Source organism: Hermetia illucens, chromosome 1 (assembly GCF_905115235.1).
Source record: "Hermetia illucens chromosome 1, iHerIll2.2.curated.20191125, whole genome shotgun sequence".
NCBI lineage: Eukaryota > Metazoa > Arthropoda > Insecta > Diptera > Stratiomyidae > Hermetia > Hermetia illucens.
Genome location: NC_051849.1, coordinates 63,585,757 through 63,608,008, shown reverse-complemented (window position 1 = coordinate 63,608,008; position 22,252 = coordinate 63,585,757). Strand labels below are relative to the sequence as shown.

General features: G+C 45.0%; 1 protein-coding gene and 1 long non-coding RNA gene across 9 annotated transcripts in view; both read right to left on the bottom strand.

Annotated features, from left to right (window-relative positions):
- Positions 1 to 22,252, bottom strand: part of LOC119648308 — a 680,254-nt gene that overhangs the window by 482,352 nt on the left and 175,650 nt on the right. The gene's annotated exons all lie outside the window — the stretch shown is intronic.
- LOC119648343 lies at positions 13,065 to 14,995 on the bottom strand. Of its 2 annotated transcripts, XR_005249042.1 has the most exons (4): positions 14,862 to 14,995; positions 13,561 to 13,729; positions 13,373 to 13,503; positions 13,065 to 13,320 (listed from the first exon to the last, which is right to left on the bottom strand). It is a non-coding gene; the product is annotated as an uncharacterized LOC119648343 (long non-coding RNA). The 2 variants fall into 2 exon arrangements; XR_005249041.1 differs by having other exon boundaries at positions 13,065 to 13,503.

Below are 22,252 nucleotides of genomic sequence, written 5' to 3'. Positions count from 1 at the left end.
TTGTCTACGCATTTGAAATAATAATAATCGCCACAAGGTCTCCATTCATATTTGCATATAGTGTTTCCTATTCACTTTTTGGTGGAGTATAGAGCATCAACACAGTTAGATTGCGCTACAGTTTTCCCATCATCACACTTAACGCTGTGCAAGTTATAAGTTCAAAGCAGCGAGAAAACACAAAACGAACACAGACACCCATGACGACAGGGATTCAAACCCTGAGCAGCGTGAGGCTAACGCTATGCCCCCTCAAACATGACGCCGCCCGTCTGTATACGAAATCTTTCGATGCAACTGCGAGCTTCTACTATGGTAATGGATGGACCCTAGAAAAGACAGCAAGCCCGTAGTGCTGATTTGCCGCTCAATAACATGCTTAACTGGGTCAGTGACACTACGCTCGGAAGTGATGCTGCAGTATCTTTGAAGAAGTGCGTGAATAAGCTGGACACCAAATTGTACTCTGAGCAGTTTGGGTTAAGAAGGCCTGTATTGGGTTGCAAGCCTGAAAGACGACCTTGTAAGGAAATAGAGCCATCGACTGAGAATGGTTCCCAGGAGTCGTGGTTCGTCCCATCGCAACCTACATGTGTGTTTGGTGGCAGGAACTGAGCAAGAAATACGATAAAAGCAAGCTTAATAGAGCTCAAAGAACAGTATGTGTAGGTACTACTAGGGCGAGCAAGATTATCATTTCTTGGTTGCTTGCTTTCACCTGCGTGTTACGTCACCATCTACACGAAGGTACGGAGAACCTCGGCTTCCCTAAAATCTAAACTGTCCGCTTTCATAATTCCGTTGTTATTCATCAATGGAAGAACCGTATTTCTGGAGGGAAACTCACAACTCGACGAAAAATATTGATGAACATCAGGTCACGTTAATCTGGCTACGGAAACATGGAAGTTAATTGACGAGCTTAGCGAGCTAAAGGCTTCTAATCCGACTGAGAATGGGGGCGAACATTAAATGTTTGGACTTCGGTACGACAAGTGAAATTTAGTGTCATCATCATCAACGGCGCAACAACCGGTATCCGGTCGAGGCCTACCTAATAAGAAATTCCAGATACCCCGGCTTTGCATTGAGTTACACCAATTCGATATTCTTAAAGCTGTCTGGCGTCTTGGCCTAACCCCCGGCTCCATCTCAAGCAGAGTCTGCCTCGTCTTCTTTTTCCTACTTTTTTCTACTGACCCAGATTTTACCCACAACCGATTGTAATTTTCGCACCTAGATAGGAGAAATTATCAATGGTCTCAATATTTTAGTCCCCTATTTTTATTATTTGATTTGATGCTGCTGGTTCTGTTCTATTCCGTTGTCGTTGTCAATCCAGTCCAAGCCTCTTTTTATGGCTTCGTAACTTTGGATTTCCGTGTAGGGTTGCCAGTCCTACCCAACCTGGAAGATCAGTTGCTACAACTTATCCCGTTTTTAGGTGCGGGAGACCCGCGTTCATCTTTCTTCGTCTGTAGTTTTTCATTAAGAAAGAATTTCCAGCGATCACCACGTGGTGGTGAAGATAGGGCTTAGCAATAAAGCAGTTAGTGTTGGTTCAGCAGGTGTTTCCCAGGTTTTATGTTTCATCGCGCCAATCTACGTTTCGCCCTGACACCTATGCCATCGTTTGACCGCGTTAAAATACTAAAACGCCGAATATTAACGATTACAGCATCGTATATCGCATCACAAAGTAGTTTTCAGGTGATCGCTAATTTTTCGGTGATCCGGTTAATGATGTCAACGAACGGAGCACTTCACCATGATGCGCCACCAAATTAGATCCGGTAAAGTACCACCTCTTCTGGACGGAGTGGCTAGTCACCATAACATGCGGATGCGAACTGCTTTTTCAGACATAAATTAAATCATGTCTGCTGTCAATGTACTCCACGAGCGCCGTTGAGTTTGACGCGGAGCCGTTATTTGGGACCCATATAGTTTCCGCAGGCTTGTTTTTCCGTAAATTCTGGTAACCATTGATTTTTTTCTAAAAGTGAATCGTTAGGAGAAACGGCACCCGTCTTGAGTGTTACGATTGAAAGGGTACTTGTCAGCTTTCTTTAATAGATAAAGCTATAATGGGACGCGGTGAGTGGGCACCTCAAAAGCCTGGTCGGCAGAAAACAAGCCAATCTCTGCTCTACACTGACAACATAAATACCCTTCAGATGAAGACTTTCAACAACGTCAAGTAATGTGGGAGGGGCATTTCGAGGAAATGAAGGTAAAGTTTCATCTTTTCTTAAGCACTTCGACCGCGCTTATAAAATCGACTTGCTCTCACATTAGGTTATAGACTTTGACTAAATGGCACTGGAGTGGACTGAATATGAATACCAACAAAAACAAAGTTCTCAGTCTGATGGGTCTTCGCACTCTTCATATTTACATTAATGGGAGAACGTTGAAAGCGTTAAATTATTTGTATACTTCAGTAGTTTAGTCTAGATTGTGATGCCGAACACCATGCTACTCAATGCATTAACAGCGGTAGATCTGCCTGCTTTGTCCAAAATCTGGAAGTCGAAGTCTTAGCAACAAAGTCCTAGCGTTCTCTTTGTTCTCCTATATGGAGCAGCACATAGAAAGTGACCACCACTGTTAATCGAAAGCTCCAAGCCTCGCAAACACCTGCCTCTGCCATGTCATCGGGATACTCTGACCCGATACAATTATAAATAAAGAATTACGCCAGTTTATGGTCGAGATGCCCTTGGTCATGTTGGTTTAAGGAGCAAGTGGCAGTGGATTCGTGAGACTTTCGGAACGGATTACAACTCCACCGCAGGTTATGCCATGCAATGAATCCAACCAATCCAGGTTAATGTTAATGATTTTCTACAGAACATCGTAGAATGAAGTATCTCGATCAGATTTCCTGGAGGTACCATGCATGGATGAGACTGTGAAAAACCGTTTAAAGTCATCAGCTGGCTGTATGCTCAGGTTGGAAGAGAAGGAAAATTCCCAGAATGGAGCGCTGGTATACCAGCGGAAAAATAGAAGTTGGTAGTAATGGATCGAAGTTCTACAAAACCTTGTTCTTCTTCAGCTATAAGTTAGTAAAAGTGTGAGGTAAACCTGTCGCTAGATAAGTGTGAATAAGATGAGAAGACCAGAATAAGACCAAAATCAACAATAATGGTATCGTTTTTCGTGTTAAGGAATAATGACGTGTTTGCGAAGGGATAATAAGGATAAGGGTTTCTCTTCGAGATTTGCATTAAGAACAGCGAGACAATATTTTCAATGAGGCACTCATCTACGGAAGGGGTAAGGAGGGGAATGGTGGAAAGTACGAAACAATTTCCACCCTGAGGGAGCAAAAGAGAAGAAGAGGACGAAGAGTCATACACTAGGGAGGAGTACCTCAAAAGATAATCCTAGGGAAGTTGAGCGGAATTACCATAGCCATGGATCAAACGCACAATGGTAGAATGTTCTGGGACTTCATCGCTTTTTCAGGAGCTGAAGATTCGATCTTGAGTTATGGCTATATTAAATATGCGAAATTGGCAAATGCCTTTTCTGAAATCAGAAATTGATTTTATCACATTGGCGCACAACTTTCGAAATGACTGCTAGCCCACAACGAAACGCTCCCTTATCATATGGTTCTAGTATTCCATGTGAAAAGTAGGCATGGGTTATGAGTCCTTCACCTCTCAGATTTGACTTTCCCAGCCCTCATTTTAGGGAGATGCTTATTAGGTTCTCGGGATTCAAGTTTTTTGGCAGACCCACATGGTTACCAGTGAAGGGAAGGGAACAATACAATATAGATTTTAGATAGTCCTTCAAAAGTGTTTTCGATATTCTATCCACCCGTTGAAATAGCTATAATGCCATCACTTTATACTGGTCTATACGATTGAGGACCTTTGTCAGTAATAAGGTACAGCCCGTTTGAAAAAGTCACTGTGGAACTCTCTTTCCATTATCCTTCAACACGTCGAATATCTAGTCGAAACATAACTATGATAGATATTATTGATTCGAAAACGTTGACACATTCAGTATCTCTTCCTATCTTTGGAACTACATAACAAATAAATATCCACCGAATTATGCAGACGAACGTCCCCGTGCTATCATTTTATCCTAAACAAATAATACAGATGAAAATCGCCAGTCGAATAATATTCACAGCCAGTTCAGTTCACCGAAAAAATATTCATAAATTCAAAGTGAAACTTTCGAACCGCATATCTGTCAATAAAACAATGAAATAAGTTTTCTTTCTTTTCCGAAAACTTTTGACATTAACAACTTCTTTTCTTAAGACTTCGCTGGCTCGGACATAAAGTTCGTTCCTCTGCCTGAGCTTGTGCATGCAAGGTTTCTCCTGGCGAGGAGGACTCAGCATAAAGAGGGAATAAAAAACTTTTCGTCTGCATGACATGTATCCGCATAAAATGTATGAATGTCCTTAAGTTGGATGTCGGCAGTGGTTGACGAGATGATGGTTAAGCACTCGGAATTGGCTCCTTTTAATCAAGGAGAGATTTATTCAATTTATTTTATATTGCCAAGCTGACTTTGTGGGGTTGTGTACATACAAATGGATGCCTGGATACGATTGCGTGGGCAGGACTGCTGAGAAAGATTGTCGGATGACATTACGTATATATGGATATAAATCAGTTGGAATAAATGAGCACAGAGTAATGCGAATTGTCTGAAATGTCCTTATCGTTAACAGACGAATTTCACGTGTGCATATTTGTGGAAGTTAAAATAAGTAATGTGTTGTTGCTTCAGTTGAGGTAAATTGAATTGTTGTTAATGTTCTCCTTTTTTCGAACATTTTATAATAAAACAAGTTGAAATCGAAACCGGCGCTTTCGAGCTTTGGCTATCTCTTATTCAAGCATATTTTGGTGCACAATGAATGCCGTAAATTTTCGCGAGAGAGCCATTTTTCGCCAAGTATAACTTCTTTAATAATAGTGCGTTTTTCTCGAAACTTTCCACTATTATGCTCTGATACCTACTATGGTCTATGTAAAGCGGAAGAAATTACCAGAAAAACGTCAAAATCCAGAGATACATTATGGTTACCATTTGTTGGCAGATATCACATACCATATTCTGCGAAGGAAAACTATATTATCAGTTACTGGAACTACTCTAAGTTCCTAAGTTTCTTATCAAGCCAAATGAGAGTGTCAGGAGTTAAAAACTAAGGACTTAAAGTAAGATAATCCTGCGACTGTTTCTAAAAATTGTCCAACCGAAAAATGTTGTGATGATAGTGATGCGAGTATGCCTGTATACAAAATGTGGATCACAAAATACCTCCCAAAACTAAATCAAAACGACAGAAGTTATTAGTAATACATTACCTTATCTCAGAGTTTCCTAGGGACCCTCCTTAAGCACATTTTGAGAGTCTAAAATACAAGTCATAATTGAAGCTATGAGGCTGGAAAGTTTAGTACAAATCTTATTATTGATAACAATAGATCCTCTCGAGTCGTCAGCGATCCTTAACCAATCGTTTGCGCCGCTCGAGTAGGTGAGAGCAAATACCCGCACGTGGATAAAATTGGTTATAGGAGGAATATAAAAAAAACCAAAGAGAAGGAGACGGATGATGCAGGTTTTCAGACCGGCGAATTTCGGAAGTAGGCAAGCCGGCTCCCGGTCGTCGATATCCAGCGACTGTGGTTCCTCAGTGTTGGAAATCTTGGGTACTTTTGCGTCGAATCCTACAAAGGATAATAATTGAGTGTAAATGAAGTCCACAGCAGATCCTTTCGGTAGGAGCTCTCAACTTGGAAGGTCACCATCGAGGGCAGCGTTACCGCACGGCAGTCGAAATTCATCACGCTACTCGGAAAGAAATGTAGATAGTCCCCGGGATCGACATTAATGCTGGTGTTTTTAAGGACGAATGTAGAAGGCAGCAAACTGGAAAAAGGTTTTTCTATTGCACTGAGAGAACGCATAAATGAACTCTATTAGTTCATCAAGGACAGACGGTATATACACCAGAATATCAGGACTCTCTCACGGGACATTAAGTTGTCCTATATCAACGCAGTATAGGCGAAAATTGTGTACCCTTGGGGCCCAGCAAGAGGTCAAGAAGAAGAAACCATAATCACCAAAAAAAACTGAGCCTGCGAAAATTAGGGAGAAAATTGTTAGTTCTTCGATTACGCCGTATTCGTAAACCCGAGCGATGGGCAAAAGTGGGCAGCAAAAAACGGCGAAAGTAGAAAAAGAAGATCCATTCGGAAATAATCATTATTTCCAAGAAAATACATATGCCTTACGCCGATATCCTTCGGAAAGTAAAAACGGGTCTGAAATTGACAAAGTTGTGTTATAGAGTGAGTAGTATCAGGTGAACGCAGAACGTCGATCCGATGTTGTAGCTAAACAGATCCAGCGAAAAAGGCAGGTAGAAGGTGGCCAAGCAGAAGTGAAAGCGCGAAAGCAAGAGATAGTAGAACGGCGCTGGAAAAGATTAACCGCTATGCCAGCCAGTAAATGAGGCATACGACACTATAATGGCGCGACGGCGTTTCCACCACAGTAGGAAACCAAACCACTCGTAGAACTAGGAAACTTTGGTGTCGACGTCATTGTATCTGCGAATGAGGAAACTTTACCAAAGGACAAGAGGGAAGCCAGAATATTGGCGGACGGAGAAAGAATAGCGCGATTTTCCAAGCAGTCTTAAGGAGGCAGATCGGGAAAGTAAGCGGAAATGCAACTGGACGTCTTTTCGATGCCCGCGTGACCGAGGAGGAACTACAAGGGGTCTGTGGACAAATTAGGGATTATAAGGTTCCATGATTAGACAGGATTCCGAAAAAGCACTGAAGTTGGTTGCTAAAATCGGAACCACATGGTTCATAACCACATTTGAATCTTGCATGACCGAAGAAGTGTTTCAAGTCCGGTGGAGGAGGCAGAAGCTTGTTCTGCAAACACCCGACGCATCCTCTTGTACCGTTCTATCTATATTTTTATACACTATGAGGAAGATGTTGAAGAGGGTGATATATAACAGGCTGCTTCCGTTCATGGAGCTGGCACGTGGTTTATCATAGCAGCAGTATGGGTGTCGGCGGGCCTGTTCTATTGTGGATGGAATTGCAATGATCGTTAAATTTCCACGAAGGAGTCGACCGTTGATTATTGCTACGCGGTTGTGAAGCTAGATGTCAGAAATGCACTCAATTTGGCCAACTGTTCGTCGTTACTTAACTCGGATAATTAAGAATTATCGCTCGGAGAAGCTTCTTTGATACGTGACAAATGATGTGCCGAAAGAATATTTTGTGACGGAATATGTTCCCTATGGCTCCATATTGCCCCCCCCCCCCTGCTGTGGAATATAATATATGGCGGAGTACTTGAATCCATTCATCTCATCAAATCGTAGTTGTGAATGGTTAAGCTGAACCTGGCGGAGGAAAGATGGAAGCGGTCCTTATTACAAATCGCAGGGCAAACAATACCGGGTTGGTAAACACGAGTCATTTCAAAATCTATCATAAGTTACCCGGGGGTAATGTCCGAGACCATCTTGAGCTTCAAGGGACACCTGGACTTTGCGCGGGGAAAACCGAGAAATGCTAATTCATCCCTAGCAAGAATGATGCGTAATATTGGATAGCCTTTAGGTGCTTGCCGCAGGGGTAGGGAGATCAATCTTACTATACGCGGCTCCTTGCGGGACAGGAGCACTGGACAACGCGATGAACCGGAGAAGGGTGAGTTCAGCATATCGACCTATCGCGTTGAGGGTGTGCAGCGCATTTAGGACGTACTGGATGAGACATCGCGGGAATGATTCCTTTAGATCTTGAACAGCACGAGATTTTACCATAGAAGGAGGGAGGATCTGGCCAATGTAACTGCGAAGTTCCGAACGCGGCGAAGGCGCTGTTGATATGGCAGCAACAGCAGCAATTCCGGAAATGCCACTGGACCTGTACAATCATACGATATTGAAAGAAAGGTCAAATATGAAAGCACGGAGAATTGAATCATTTTATTTATGGAAAACGGTGGATGCAGGAAGTACTTGCATCGCTTCGGATTGGTGGAATCCCCGATTGTCCCGAATGCGCCCCTACACACGACGACTCGAGGCATGTTATATTCCATTGTCCGAGATTCGCGGACGGAAGGGGAAGGTTAATCAACGCCCCTAATGTATGAAGTCGTCGGACCCTATAATGTAATGGAGGAGAGGCTGACATGGGAGCAAATTGGAGCACGATAAATGCATACGTTTCTATTGTTTGGTTGCAGGTGCTGAAAATACAATAGAAACAAATCAAAGAACCCCATCTGCAGGCTCTGTTAGAGATCTGCAGTTCTGCGCTATTACGCAGCAAAACCTTCCAGTCATAGTAACATCTTAGACACAATATCTAAGGAGCTCTGAGCATTCCTAACGGATTACCCTACAGGCAGGCCGAGCGCTCAAAGGAAGTTTGCTGGCAATGGGGGACTGGATGAGGTTTGCAAGATACGGGTACAGTATTCTTCTTCAACGGACCAAAGATGGTCTTCGTAATCGGTGCGGAAGTTTTGTCGGGGACGAAGCCGTGGCGTAAGATCTTCCGAGGTTTACTAGTATATTCCAAGCAGAAGTACTGGCGATAATGGCAGCTGTCGAAAACGGTTAAACGCCCATGTCTCCGCTGATATTGAGCATGTGGAAACAAGTCGGGAAACTCGAAGTTGGACGCTTCAGGTATGAAAGGTTTTGCGTATTTCGTTTATAAAGACATTTGAGTGTGTGTTTGTCTCATTAGTACCTAGCACGCAATATAAGGCTCTTGTTTCCAGCCTAGAACCCATATGCTCTCTAGAAATACGGGATCTTGACTGCCTCACAGAAAAGGCCGAAATAGAGGAGGCGCTAAAGCGTGAATGTCGAGAGATGACCAATGCCCGGGCAGTTATTACCTCTGTAAATGCTCGAGGCCAAAAGCTCGCCGTGGTGGAAGTTCCCCCTACCAAGTGCCACAGGTGTCTGAACTATGGACACACGTCAGCAGCTTGCAAGGGTCCGGACAGGAGGACAGCATGCCGGAGATGCGGCCAAGCGGGCCATCAAGCGAAGACTTGCAAGGAAAGCGAGAGTTGTGTTGTCTGCACGGATCGTGGCGCGTCTGGCGAAAGCGTCGCACACACTGCGAGCTCGGGACGGTGTCCGATTTTCAGGGCGGAATTGGAGAGGACTAGGGTGCGAGCGCCATGATCCGCATTTTGCAAATTAACATGCACCGAAGTGCAACCGCTCACCGGTTGCTAGCACAATTCGCTGCGGAAGTAAATGCTGATCTAGTGCTGATTAGCGAGCAATACCGAAACAAGGACCCGTCCTCATGGTATCTCGACTTATCGGGCACCGCGGCCATCTGGGTTCGGGGCGACGTTCGTCTTCGTGTTCTTGCCGAAGGCCGGCGGGACGAATTTGTCTGAATCCGGTGTTTAGGGATAACGTTTTTTAACATTTACCTGATGCCGAATGAGTCGATTTCGGACTTTTAGCGCCGGCTTGATGCTCTGGAGGACGCAGTTTCGAGCACGGAGGGACGAATCCTGGTTGGCGGTGATTTTAATGCCAGGGCTCTTGAATGGGGCATGCTTCAATCAGACTCCAGAGGGAAACGGATTCTGGAAATGGCGGCGAGAACCGGGTTCGTAATTTGAGCAGGTAGGGCCGCGCTGGGGGGCACTCCGGGGGGTGGTGGTGTCGCAGCTGACACCGTCGTAAATTCAGTGATGAATCTGATAACGACGGCGTGTGAGGCTTCCATGCCCCCGAGAGGCCCCAAGCGCGATAAGCCTTCTATGTACTGGTGGACGGCAGAAATTGCCGACCTACGGAAGGAGTGTCATAAGCTCCGCTGTTTGGCACAACGTTTGTACGCCAACGAGGAAGCATGTGCCATAAAGGCACAATATAGATCAGCAAAAAGGAGACTCCGCAGCGCTATAAATAAAAGCAAAGCTCGCGGCTGGCAAAATCTTGTTAATGAGGTGAATGATGACCCGTGGGGACTTGGCTATAAGCTTGTCACTCGGAAAATCGGGGCTCTGCGGAAGCCCTGCATATTGAGCACCGACCAGATGGACCGCATTGTGCGGGCATTGTTCCCCAGACACCCTGTACGGGTTGATGTAAATAGCGCGGAAAGCGTCGTGGATTGCCCCCTTTTCACAATGGGAGAACTCGAAGAAGCGGTTCTCACTATGAAAAACAGGAAGGCGCCAGGTCCTGATGGCATCCCGGCGGAAGTTTACAAACTGGTGTTCCGCCAACGGCCAGAATTGCTGCTCGAAGCGTTCAGCGCGTGCTTGAAGGAGGGCATTTTTCCTTGTCGCTGAAAAGTGACCAGACTCGCGTTGATCAGTAAGGGTAAAGGAGACCCGGAGCTCCCGTCTGCATACCGACCGCTGTGTATGCTTGACACGGCCGGAAAAGTGCTCGAGAAGCTCATCAGGGGTAGACTCGCTGAAGCGATCCGTGCTGCCGGGGACTTATCCGCAAGGCAGTTCGGGTTTAGAACAGAGAAATCTACAGTGGATGCTGTTATGGAGGTCGTAAATGCGTTTAATCGAGCCGGGGCACCACAGCCGCCGATCTCAACGGATAGTGCTCCTCATAATGCTTGATGTCAAAAATGCCTTCAATTCCGTAAGATCGACAGATATGCTAGGCACACTAGAGAACTCCTTTCATGTGCCAAGCTATCTCTTGCGGATATTGAAGGATTATCTGAAAGACCGCTCCCTGTTCTATGAGACGCTAGAGGGCCAGAGGAGGATGGAAATCACGTCGGGATTCTGATTCTGCTGAGACTCGATATGCCCGAAGATTCGCGCCTGGTCGGTTATGCAGACGACGTTGCGGCACTTGTTGCCGGACGCACTGTTGAACAGGCGCAAAGCAGACTTGGCATATTGATGCGACGGGTTAGCGGATGGATGACTGCTCACGGTTTCAACCTTGCGCTGGAAAAACCGAAGTAGTCATCCTGACCAGAAGGAGAATCTCGACCTTGCGTCCCATATCGATCGGCGAGTTGACTATAGAGTCAAAACCAGCGATTAAATATCTTGGTTTAATGCTCGACTCGAAGATGAGTTTCTTCGAGCAAATCAAAGCAGCCGCGGACAGGGCTGCAGCAGGAGTCGCGGCCTTGAGTCGGCTAATGGCGAATGTCGGCGGCCCTATATCAACTAGGAGACGTCTCCTCATGGGAGCAACGCAGTCCGTCCTTCTCTATGGTGCGGAGGTATGGGCTGATGCCCTTGACAAGGAGGTGCATCGTAAACGCCCCGCTCAAGTGCAGAGGCGGGGAGCTTTGCGAGTGGCGTCTGCTGATGGCACCGTCTCCGAACCGGCTGTGATGGTGATTGCGGGAGTGATCCCCGTTGCCCTCCTTGCCAAGGAGCGCAAAGCTATCTATCGCCGTAAGGGCGAAAACTTAAGAGAAGTGGTTGCCCGTGAAGAACGTCAACGCACCCTTGACGAGTGGCAACTTTCTTGGCAAAATGAGCCAAGGGGCAAGTGAACTGCGCGTCTCATCGACAAATTAGACCCATGGTTGAACAGAAAGCACGGTGCGATTGATTACTTCCTTACCCAACTTCTAAGTGGGCATGGAGGTTTTCAGTCTTACCTTACACAGGGTTGGGAAGGCGCGATCTCCTGATTGTGTGTTCTGCAATAGAGTGGCGGATGACGCTGAACACACCTTTTTCTCTTGCGAGAGGTGCGACGGCCTCCGCCAGCAGCTTTATGCAAACACAGTGGAGCTCTCTCCAGACAACATTGTCAGAGAGATGCTGAAGAGCGCTGGCAGCTGGAATCGTACTGCGCATTATGTTCGGGCTCTTCTTACTACGAAGAAGATTGAACTCGACCGGCAGAGGGATCGGACGGTAAGGGGTTCCCTGAACTAAGAACTCCTTTCCTCCCCTCCCCTCCTGTTGGTGAAAGGAATTCCCTGACTTGAAGGCTCTCAGAGCGAGAGGGCGGGCTCCGGGAGAGCGGGAGGGCTAGCCCGAAGTAATGTGTCAAACGGTTCCAGGCTAGTTCTCTGATGACAGGGAGGTGTTTAGTTGGTAGTCCGCCAGCGTGCTGTTGCGGGAGTCCAACACTCTGTGTGTAAACGCATTCACCTACCCTACTCCCAAAAACAAAAAAAAAAACCTAGCACGTAATATATGCATTTATTGTGTAAAAATATCTACATTCAGGTGATACTGACATTCAAAGTGTTGAATTTGCAAAGAAGCGACAACTTTTACTTATTATAACTTTGTTAGTAATAGTGCGATTTGCACCAAACTTAGTAGGGTCATGTTATACCCTACATTGTTGTTTCATGGTGCTGGAATGAGCTTAAGAGGATTTTGCAGTCAATTACTAAAAATTATATTAATATTCAATTAACTATTTGGATTTTATTTGAACAGATATTGGCACAGAGGGTATTTCGGAGCATAGACACCATATAGTGGTAGCCTAGCTTAGCCAGACAGTAAACCGATTTTAATAAGGTCCTGGCTTACACAAAACCTTAAAAAGGACCGATATTCCTGACCGCTAGTTTAGAGGAAAAACTAAAATGGTATATAGGTTGGGAGTTCTAGCGGCTGAAAAAAATGGAAGAAAATGGAGGATCTCTAGGGAACTATCTCTATCTCTGCAAATACAATGACTTTGCCGATCGACAAGCTTAGACAACGATGAGAGGATCAATTATAAACTACAAATCGCAGCCATAGAATTAATGAAGGGGAATGGACGTCGATAGCTACGTTCTGAAAAAATCAAATCGCTGATAATGTAAATGAATATACAACAAACAGGTAGAGGTGCTCTCCATTCAAATTTAACCTAAATCCTTGAATAAATTCAGTTGGGGATCACGTTCATGCAGTTATCAAATTGCGTACAGACTATAAACACTGCTAATTTCAGTACCTTTTTTTTAATCTGATATCTTTATTTATTTTATGCAAGCATTGAAAATATTAGGTTTAAAATAGCTTGAATGATACTGGACGTCCAATGAATGAATGTTTCCATTACAAGCATGATATTTACGGAACTAGTGAATATGTAGGCGCATTACTAATGTTCAGAGTCGGAAAAACCGGTGCTTTCTGCTGTAATTTAATACCCAAACTAAAGATACGTGAAAATAATTTAAATATCTCTCGTCCTTGAAAATGAAATCTGGATTATTTTTTCCATCATTAGTTGGAGAAAAGTAGTAGAGCCATCCCTTTTGGGACGCACGTCTTGTATATTCCGTTTTTCTGCAAACATAAACTCTAAACTTTTGAATTTCTACAGTCATCCAAAAACTACGTGGATATTCAGCATAAGCGATGAAAGTCCTTTCTGCAATTTGCTCACGAAAAACCATTTCCCTAGCACGGGTTCCTAGTAACATTTCTGGCTTTCATCTCGGTGCCATGTACCCGCAGGATATAATATCACTGAAATATAATATTTTACGCCACGGGTATCTACAGACTTGCATGCATATGATATACGTTTCAAAGCGAAAATATTCCGACATCCAAGCAATCTGCATGGAATGGGAGAAATGCAGGAGGATGAAGTTGCCACCCAGCGCCAGAACTGATGAGTATAGGGAATATTGCAATTTTTTCCAGATTTCAAAGGTCTTTCAGGTTTTTCTGTGAACGAAATCAAGGCACTCTGAAAAGGGAAAGAAAAATAAGCGTTTTCCGGAATATCATATGCAAAAACTCCTCAAAATTCAGGCAAGCATACCCTCAAGCTCGGCTTAGTTCAAAAAAGCATGGAGTAAGCTGCAATTTATGAACCATATACCAAACACCAAAGGTGTCTACCGATATTATAGAAGCTGATAGCCATGACAAATATATTTGGCATACATCCAATAGTGTGAATGCATGTCAGGACGACGTTTTTGAAATACATTGTGGACCGTTCACAAACTGCAATGAATATGCATAGAATATGGAATATTCTTTGCCTACAATGGAAAGGGAGTTGGGACTGCAGAAGAGGATTTCGAAAACTCTGATGGCGAAAGGACGACGGGAAAAAATGAATGAGCGCTGATTTCATATTTTGTAAATATTCCGTAATTATTCATGACGCAATGTCCAGTGCGCGTTCCCATGGGTTGATTAATGGATATGGATAAAAAATTTGAGAACGACATATTCCAAACAAAGTCTGGAGAAAGTTTAACGATCGACATGTCCCCAGATGTTGCAGTGGAAATATTCACGCAGGGCTGGATACTGAATGTGTGAAACAGAGGAAATGAAAGTTTGACGCTGTCAAAATTAATTCCACGTACTGAAAGGCTCATAAAGAGCGTTAATATTGCATTTGCACTTCAGCTCAGATACCATGAAGAAAGGTTTGTCTTTTGTGAGACATTACCGGTTCTCGTTTGGAGCCTCAATAAATTTTCACTGGATATGTTAAATTGGCACGTACTCCTCGTTTATGGTGAATACGTTTTATATCTTTGAAACCGCTGAATCCTTGATGCTATTAAGGAAATTAATTGATGCATTTCGCGGATACACGACGTTTGTCTTACAATAGTCCGCACCATTTAAATTCTGAAACTATTTGATTTTAATTGAACAGAAGATTTGAAACGAGTTCGAATGTACATGAAATCAATGAGTTTGCTTTCCTTCGAGGTATTTGTCCTTTATTTGCATTTTTTTTTTTTGAATTTACTTTTAAATTCTAAACTCTAACTGAGACAGTATGAATGATTTGAAAATTTTTGAAATCAGCTTTTACTCACTCAAGACGAAACCTTTATTGGGGCTGGGCTTACCTGAAACGGAAAATAAAAATCTTAATTTTATCTGTCCGGATAACTGTTAACCTAAATAGAAAATATTTTATCTGTATAAACAAATATAATAAAATAATTCGCAAAATTTAAATAAGTCACAGACTGTAAACTCGTCATTTTAGGTACGAAAGGTTTTGTGATGTTGTCATGTCATGTCAAAGATTTGTTCCCTAAAATCGATTTCATTTTTGGAGTTAAGTGTATTTCTACAGTTATTGTTGTGTTTGTGTGACAAGAAGAATATTCTTGTCATATACGTATGTGTGCCTTTCCTCTCCCGACGATTACCTACCTTACCGAAATGAAGGGACCTAGTAAGGAAGATCTTGCGAGAAACTAGAGGAAGAATTTGATGTTAAGCGAAATTCAAGCTTCAAGCCAAGGTCTGATCATTGTAAATCTCAAGTACTGAAGTGTCACAGGATTTAAGATATGGCTTCAAACGTTTTAATCAACCTTTCCCCGCCAAATAGAAGCTCTACCAAGATCGAACTACCTTCAGCGAAATGAAAAAAAAACACGAGAAAAATTAAAATGAAAACGAGAGTTAAACTTCGAGCGCAACGATCTAACCATGAATGAGCGAGTAATCTTGAGATCACCGATGGAGTACTTGACCCCCGACTCAAATTCTCCACTTATTCAATTAGAAAACAGTCCAATTAAATCCCAGTCCATAATTGCTGAGCCAAAGTAGGCCACTGCTGTCAGCACTCCTAACCCTACTCTCCAATTGTCACCAGATCAAAACCTTAGTCACATTTAGGTATCTGTTTCTGCTCAAGCCGCTTTTGAACCAACAGCCTCCCAAGAAACCACAACCCTCACTGGTTTGTGTAATGTTCGAAGGAGGGAGTTATCTGGGGCAGCTGTGGCTGGGTATGTGTGCGTGTGTATGAGGTAGAAGAAACTCAGATCGTAGTGGTTCATTGTAATAGACGATCAGGTTGTAATATGAACTCTCAACATATTTGCCAAGAAGTAGGATCCCAGAGAACCTATTTTAGGGGGCATAATAAAAAATATCTCAGAATCGTTTATGTATCGCAGGATTTCCAGTAGTGGATTGCGATGCTATCCGTTGAAGCTGAAGCACCCGAGCTCCAAATATCTGATGTCTTATTAGTCCCTAGGTGACGCAATCACCAAGAAAGTATTCCCTGGATTTCCCTCCCTCATTACAGGATAACCACGTATCACTTTGTAGAATTTTTATTCTGAACACATTAGCTTTTCGACAGGGCAGCTTGAGTCCGCCGCAGATTACGATATGCCTATCCTTCAATTGTTCGTCAATCGCGGCTTTAATGCTCTTAGGATCGCACAGGCTCTGAAAGTCCGTAGCATTGTGCCATGGAAAAAGCCCATTTCTCGCTTTTATTTGAAAGGTTCAGAATATATCCTTCCACGCATTCTGGCTAAGGGCGAACCTAAACGACTAATCAACCCAAATGACAGCAAAAAAGGCTGGGCAATGAATAAGTCATCATTTACAGTCTACACTATTAAAAGCCGGTGCATGGGTTTTTCTGATGACACCAATCCATCAAGTTGCGACAGTGAGCGGCGAGAACAGCTCTGGAAAAAGGACTGTATCACCGGAAGGCATTACGCTTTGCTTTGAGTTAATAGGTGAAAATCGCTAAATCCTAAGATTAAACTTCTCAGGTATTACTGCGCTTCACTCAACAATATCCGAGACGATTGCAATTCACCCTGAGCTGCCATCGTTCAATAACTAATTTATGGTTTCCGGATGAAGATCATAATGATGCTGAGACCCTGAAACAACTAAATGTCTAGATGGGTACTGGAGAAGGAATTGATAAACCGAGAACTTTCCTTGCTATCGGTATTCCTGAAACGGATATTAAGAAGTTTTGAGAACGCAAATGTTCAACTTGGTTTTTCGACCTGCATTCTTTAATGCATTCGCGAAATCGTTGAAATAACCGTGAATCAAGCCGGATTTGTCAAGAACTGCGGAACTACTGACGCAATACACGCTGCGCGGTTACTCATGGAGAAACACCATGAGAAGCATCGCCCTCTTTACATTGCCTTTCTGGATCTAGAGAAAGCGTTTGACCGTGTACCACACGAACTCATCTGGTATGCTTTACGACAACACTTCGTGCCAGAAGAACTCGTGCGCTGGGTTCAATTGCTCTACCACGATCCGAAAAGTAAAGTTCGAAGTATGGCGGGTGTATCAAAACCGCTTCGTGTCTCTGTTGGAGTTCATCAAGGAAGTGCCCTCTCACCACTCCTCTTTGTCCTTGTTATGGACACCGTCACACGGGATATCCAACGTCCAGCGCCCTACACACTGCTTTATGCAGATGATGTTTTCCTAGCATCTGATAGCAAAAATGATCTCGAGCAACTTGTTCAAAAATGGAATGATCGCCTCATGCAACACGGTCTCAGATTGAATTTAAACAAAACTGAATTTTTGACGACCGATCCCCATGAAACAGGCACAATCACTGTCAGCGGCAGTGATCTGCCCAGATCTGAGCGATTTAAATACCTCGGGTCAACGCTATCAGCCAATGGAGAGCTGCGTTATGAAATTGCTTCACGCATTAACGCAACCTGGATGAAGTGGCGTTCCACAACTAGTATCCTTTGTGATCGACGTATCAACGAACGTCTCAAATCTAAAATTTACCACAATGTTGTCCGTCCAGTCGCTCTCTATGGTTCTGAGTGTTGGCCGACCATAAAAGACAATGAACGGCGTCTCGCGGTAATGGAGACGAAGATGCTACGTTGGACTAGTGGCGTCACACGTTTAGATCACATCCGAAATGAGGATATCCGCGATCGTTATGGGGTTGCACCGATCGTGGAAAAGTTGCGTGAGAGGCGTCTTCGATGGTATGGTCACGCAATTCGTGCAAACGAGAATTCACTTGCAAAGATTGGTCTGAACATCGAAGTCGATGGTAAACGACCAAAAGGCAGACCTAAGCAACGGTGGCTTGATACGCTGGATGGGGATTTGAAAGCCTCGAGATTGCACCCAGATCAGGCATTCGATAGAGCCAAATGGCGAAGCCGATCACGACGAGCCGACCCCGCTTGTGAACGGGACAAAGGCTGAAGAAAAAGAAGAAGAAGATTCTTTAATGCAGCCAGCCGAGAAGTCATCGACATCAGATGATCACAACGTTTATGAGAAAAGCCACCGAAGAGAGTTGTCGGCTCACTGGGTCAAAGAAGGGTAAAAAAAATATAGTAGATCTCGTATTTGTCAAAATACTGAAGCCAGGTCTTCGTCAAAGATGAGTTCATTCATGCCCTATTAATAGAGCGCAGATTTTGGAGGCCTCACCAGATTCACGTTTGGCCACGGAGAAATCTACGGAAAGCATACTGTCCAGTGGAAAGCCTGCAAACAGTGTCTACGGCGCAGTCAGCCAGAAAGGATAGTACAATAACTCCCTTAATGAGAGGAACTGAAAACCTGACTACGGCCGGTCTGTCAGTGACACTTGCCTAGTTCCTGTTCCCCAATTCTTCCATAAAACAGGAAAGTAAGGTTTTGATGAAACAAACTTCACTCTTTTTTCTTGTGGAAGGTGGGATGGGGTTCGCGAGCAGCTCTATTTAAACACAGGGGATCTCTTTCCAGACAACATTGTCGAAGAGATGCTGAGGACTGCTGATAGGTGGAACCGTGTTGCTCATTACGTTCGGGCCCTTCTCGTTGCTAAGAAGATAGAACTCGACTGGTGGAGGAGCCGGATGGCAGGGGGTTCCTTGAACTGACAGTTCCCTTCCTCCTCTCCCCTCCCGTTGGTGAAAGGAATTCCCTGATTTGAAGGCTCCGCAATGTGACAAACGGTTCCAGGCTAGCTTTCTGACGATGGGGAGGTGTTTAGTTGGTAGTCCGACGACGTACCTTAATCGGGAGTCCAACACTGTGTGCGTAAATGCATTCACCTACCCTACCCCAAAAAAAAAGATCTCGGGTTGCCTGCTCGATCTGGATGAAGGCAATTTGTACATCTTAGGTGGTTCTTCCCATGATGTCGATATCGTCAGCATAGGCCAGTAGTTGGGTGGACTTAAAGAGGATTGTATCTCTTACATTTACCTCAGCATCACGGATCACGTTCTCCAGGGCCAGGTTAAAGACGACTCATGATAGGGCACCCTTGTCCTAGACCGTTCTTGATGTCGAATGGTCTTGAGAGTGATCCTCCTGGTTTTATCTGGCCTCGCACATTGGTAAGAGTCAGCCTAGTCAGTCTTATCAATTTCATCGGGATACTGAATTCTCTCATGGTCGTTTGCCCAGACTATGCTATCATTGCGTTTTAAAGTCGATGAATAGATGGTGCAACTGATGTCCATATTCCAACAGTTTTTCCATCACTTGCCGCACAGAGAAAATCTGATCTGTTGCTAATTTGCCTGCAGTGCATCCTTTTGCTATCCGGTCTAGCAAGATAGCCGAGAATATATTATAGATGGTACTCAGCAACGTGATACCTCTATACTTGCTGCACTGTGTGATATCTCCCCTTTTATGTATGAGACAGATAATGCCTCGTTCCTGTGTGGAGTTGCCAAATCTCCCATCAGGCGCGTCCCTTCGTGCGGATAAGGGAATGCTCGGTGAATGTGTCTGGCCATGCACATCAACGCATCCGGAGATGTGCGTGTATGGGCATGTTTATGCGCAGGCCGGGTAGGCGGGAAGTAAAAGCCCACCCGTGGATAAAAATTGGCTATGGGAAGGATACCCAGAAATAAAACCAAACATGGAGGAGCAGAAGAAGAATGAAGTTACGGTGCAGGGCTTCGGAAACCCAGTGCCGGCGGTTTTTGGGAGTGAGCAAGCGGGCTCCCGGCCGTCGATATCCAACGACCGCAGTGCCTCAGTAGTGAGAAACCTTGGCTACTGTGGCATCTAATGTTACAAGCGTACGGGAGGAACTTGAACTGGCTCCAGTGATGGATCCGTTCAGAAGGAGCTCGATTTTTCGCAGATCCCCTCCCACACGGGCACAAGCCCCCACGATCGCTACCCCCAGTGGGAAGCGTATAGCGGAAGTCTTCGATGAGGAAGAATCACTGACGCCGATTCACCCGAGCGATGTTTTGGGCAATGGTCAGTCTGGAGCTGCCTTTACTGCCCTCGGTAAAAAGATCATGGAGCTGTGTGAGTTTATAAAGGAGCGCAGGAACATTCACCAAAATATAAGGGCCATGATAAGAGGCATCCGTTTGATGTACGGCAAGGCCCAGGATGAACGAGTAGGGAAGTCGCCGATTGGAAAAGTGAACCAGGCAACTCAAGTAACGCCGATTCAAAACACAAAAGGGGAGAAACCGGGGAAGAGGCTGCGCGAGAAGCTGAAGGACTCAACAGTCCAGCAAACCCCGAAAAAAAAAAAGAAAGAAGGAAGAAAAGGACTCAACTCCCAAAAAGGCGGAGTTCATCAAAAGTAAGTCTGAAGCTACCAGGGAAAATACTGCAGTGGCTACCTCGAGAAAAGGAATCGAACCTTCAAAGGCGGATGCGGAAGCTTGGAGGAAGGTAGAACCGCGGAAAAGAAATTAACGGAGGAAGATTAGACCGGAGGTGATTTTCATTTCCAAACGAGGCGAAGGGTCATACGCCGACATTCTCAGGAAAGTGAAGGCAGACCCCGAACTCACCAATTTGGGAGACAACGTCAGCCGCATTAGACGGTCGCAAAAGGGAGATCTTATGTTGGAACTTAAGAAATCCAAGGATGTAACCGCGGACAAATTCTTAAGCCAAATCGGAAAGACTTTGGGGCAGGAAGCCGACATAAGAGCTAGCAGGCCGGAGATCACTATAATCTGCAAAAATATAGATGAAATCACGACGAAGGACGAGGTTCGCGAAGCGTTGGAGAAACAGTTTGATCTTGCCGGACTACAAGAGTCAGTGGTGAAAACGCTAAGGAAAGCCTATGGGGGAACACAAACCGCCATCATCAGCCTACCAGTGGAGAACGCACTCAAACTGTTAGCAGCAGGGAGAGTGAGAATAGGCTGGGTTATGTGTCGCCTTAGGGAACAGGTGGCGTTAAAACGGTGCTTTAGATGCCTTGGCTTTGGTCACATTGCGAAGTCATGCACTAACCCAAATGACAGGTCAAAGCAATGCAGGAGATGCGGAGTGGAAGGCCACGTCAGCAAGGACTGCGGAGCTGACCCAAATTGTTTACTGTGCAAAGGAAAGGAGGGTGTGGACCATCGGCACATTGCAGGCAGCAGCAGGTGCCCGGAATACAGGAGAGCCCTTAGCACAAATCGCAGATGAGGTTGATACAAATCAACCTCAACCACTGCGAGGCGGCGCAGGATCTACTCGCGCAAACCATCCGCAAGAAAAACATCGATGTGGCCATACTAAGTGAACCATACCGAGGCTGCGGTGGTAGCGTTTGGATCAAAGACCAAACGAGCCAAGCAGTGCTGTGGACTTGTGGAGAACAAGCCTTCCAGGAAATAATGGAGCACCCGGAGGAGGGCTTCATCAGAGCGAAGGTGAAGGGCATCCACATCTACAGCTGCTATGCTCCACTCAGCGCTACACTCGTCCAGTATGAGCGGATGCTTGCTGCTCTTGTTTTGGATGCTAGAGGACGTTGGCCGATCATAATAGGAGGCGATTTCAATGCGTGGGCTCTTGAATGGGGCAGCCGAATAACTAATGTCAGGGGACGTGTTCTCCTCGAAGCATTCGTGGAGCTGGACGTGGTACTGGCGAATGTTGGGTCTTCGTACACTTTCCGGGGAAGGGGCCTGGGGTCTATAGTGGACCTGACATACGTGAGTGCCACTTTAGCCAGTAGAATCGCTTGGCATGTCAGTGAGGACTATACTCACAGCGACCACCAGGCAATCTGCATAGAGATCAAGGGCGGATCGAGCTCAAAAAAGAGTTTTCGCAGAATGCCTGGTGGTATGCTTGGCTGGACAGTGAAAGCTTTCGAGGGGGACACGTTTTTCGCGGTGCTCAAATCCGACATATCCCCGAATCGTACGGCTGGAGAGAAAGCCACGCAGATCACTCGATGGGTGGCGGAAGCATGCGATGCTACTATACCCAGAAGGTGATTGCTCCCCAGTAGGCAACCCAACTACTGGTGGAACAACGAAATCGCAAGTTTGCGAGCCGCATGTTTTCGGGCAAGGAGGCTTTGCCAGAGGCTCAGCGGAAAACCCGGTGGCGACGGTCGAGAGGAGGCACACAAGCAATTGCGTGGCCGCCTAAAAGAAGCCATTCGGAGGAGCAAAAAGAACTGCTTCAAACAGCTGTGCGACCATGCCAACATAAACCCTTGGGGCGAGGCTTACAGAGTGGTGATGAAAAGGCA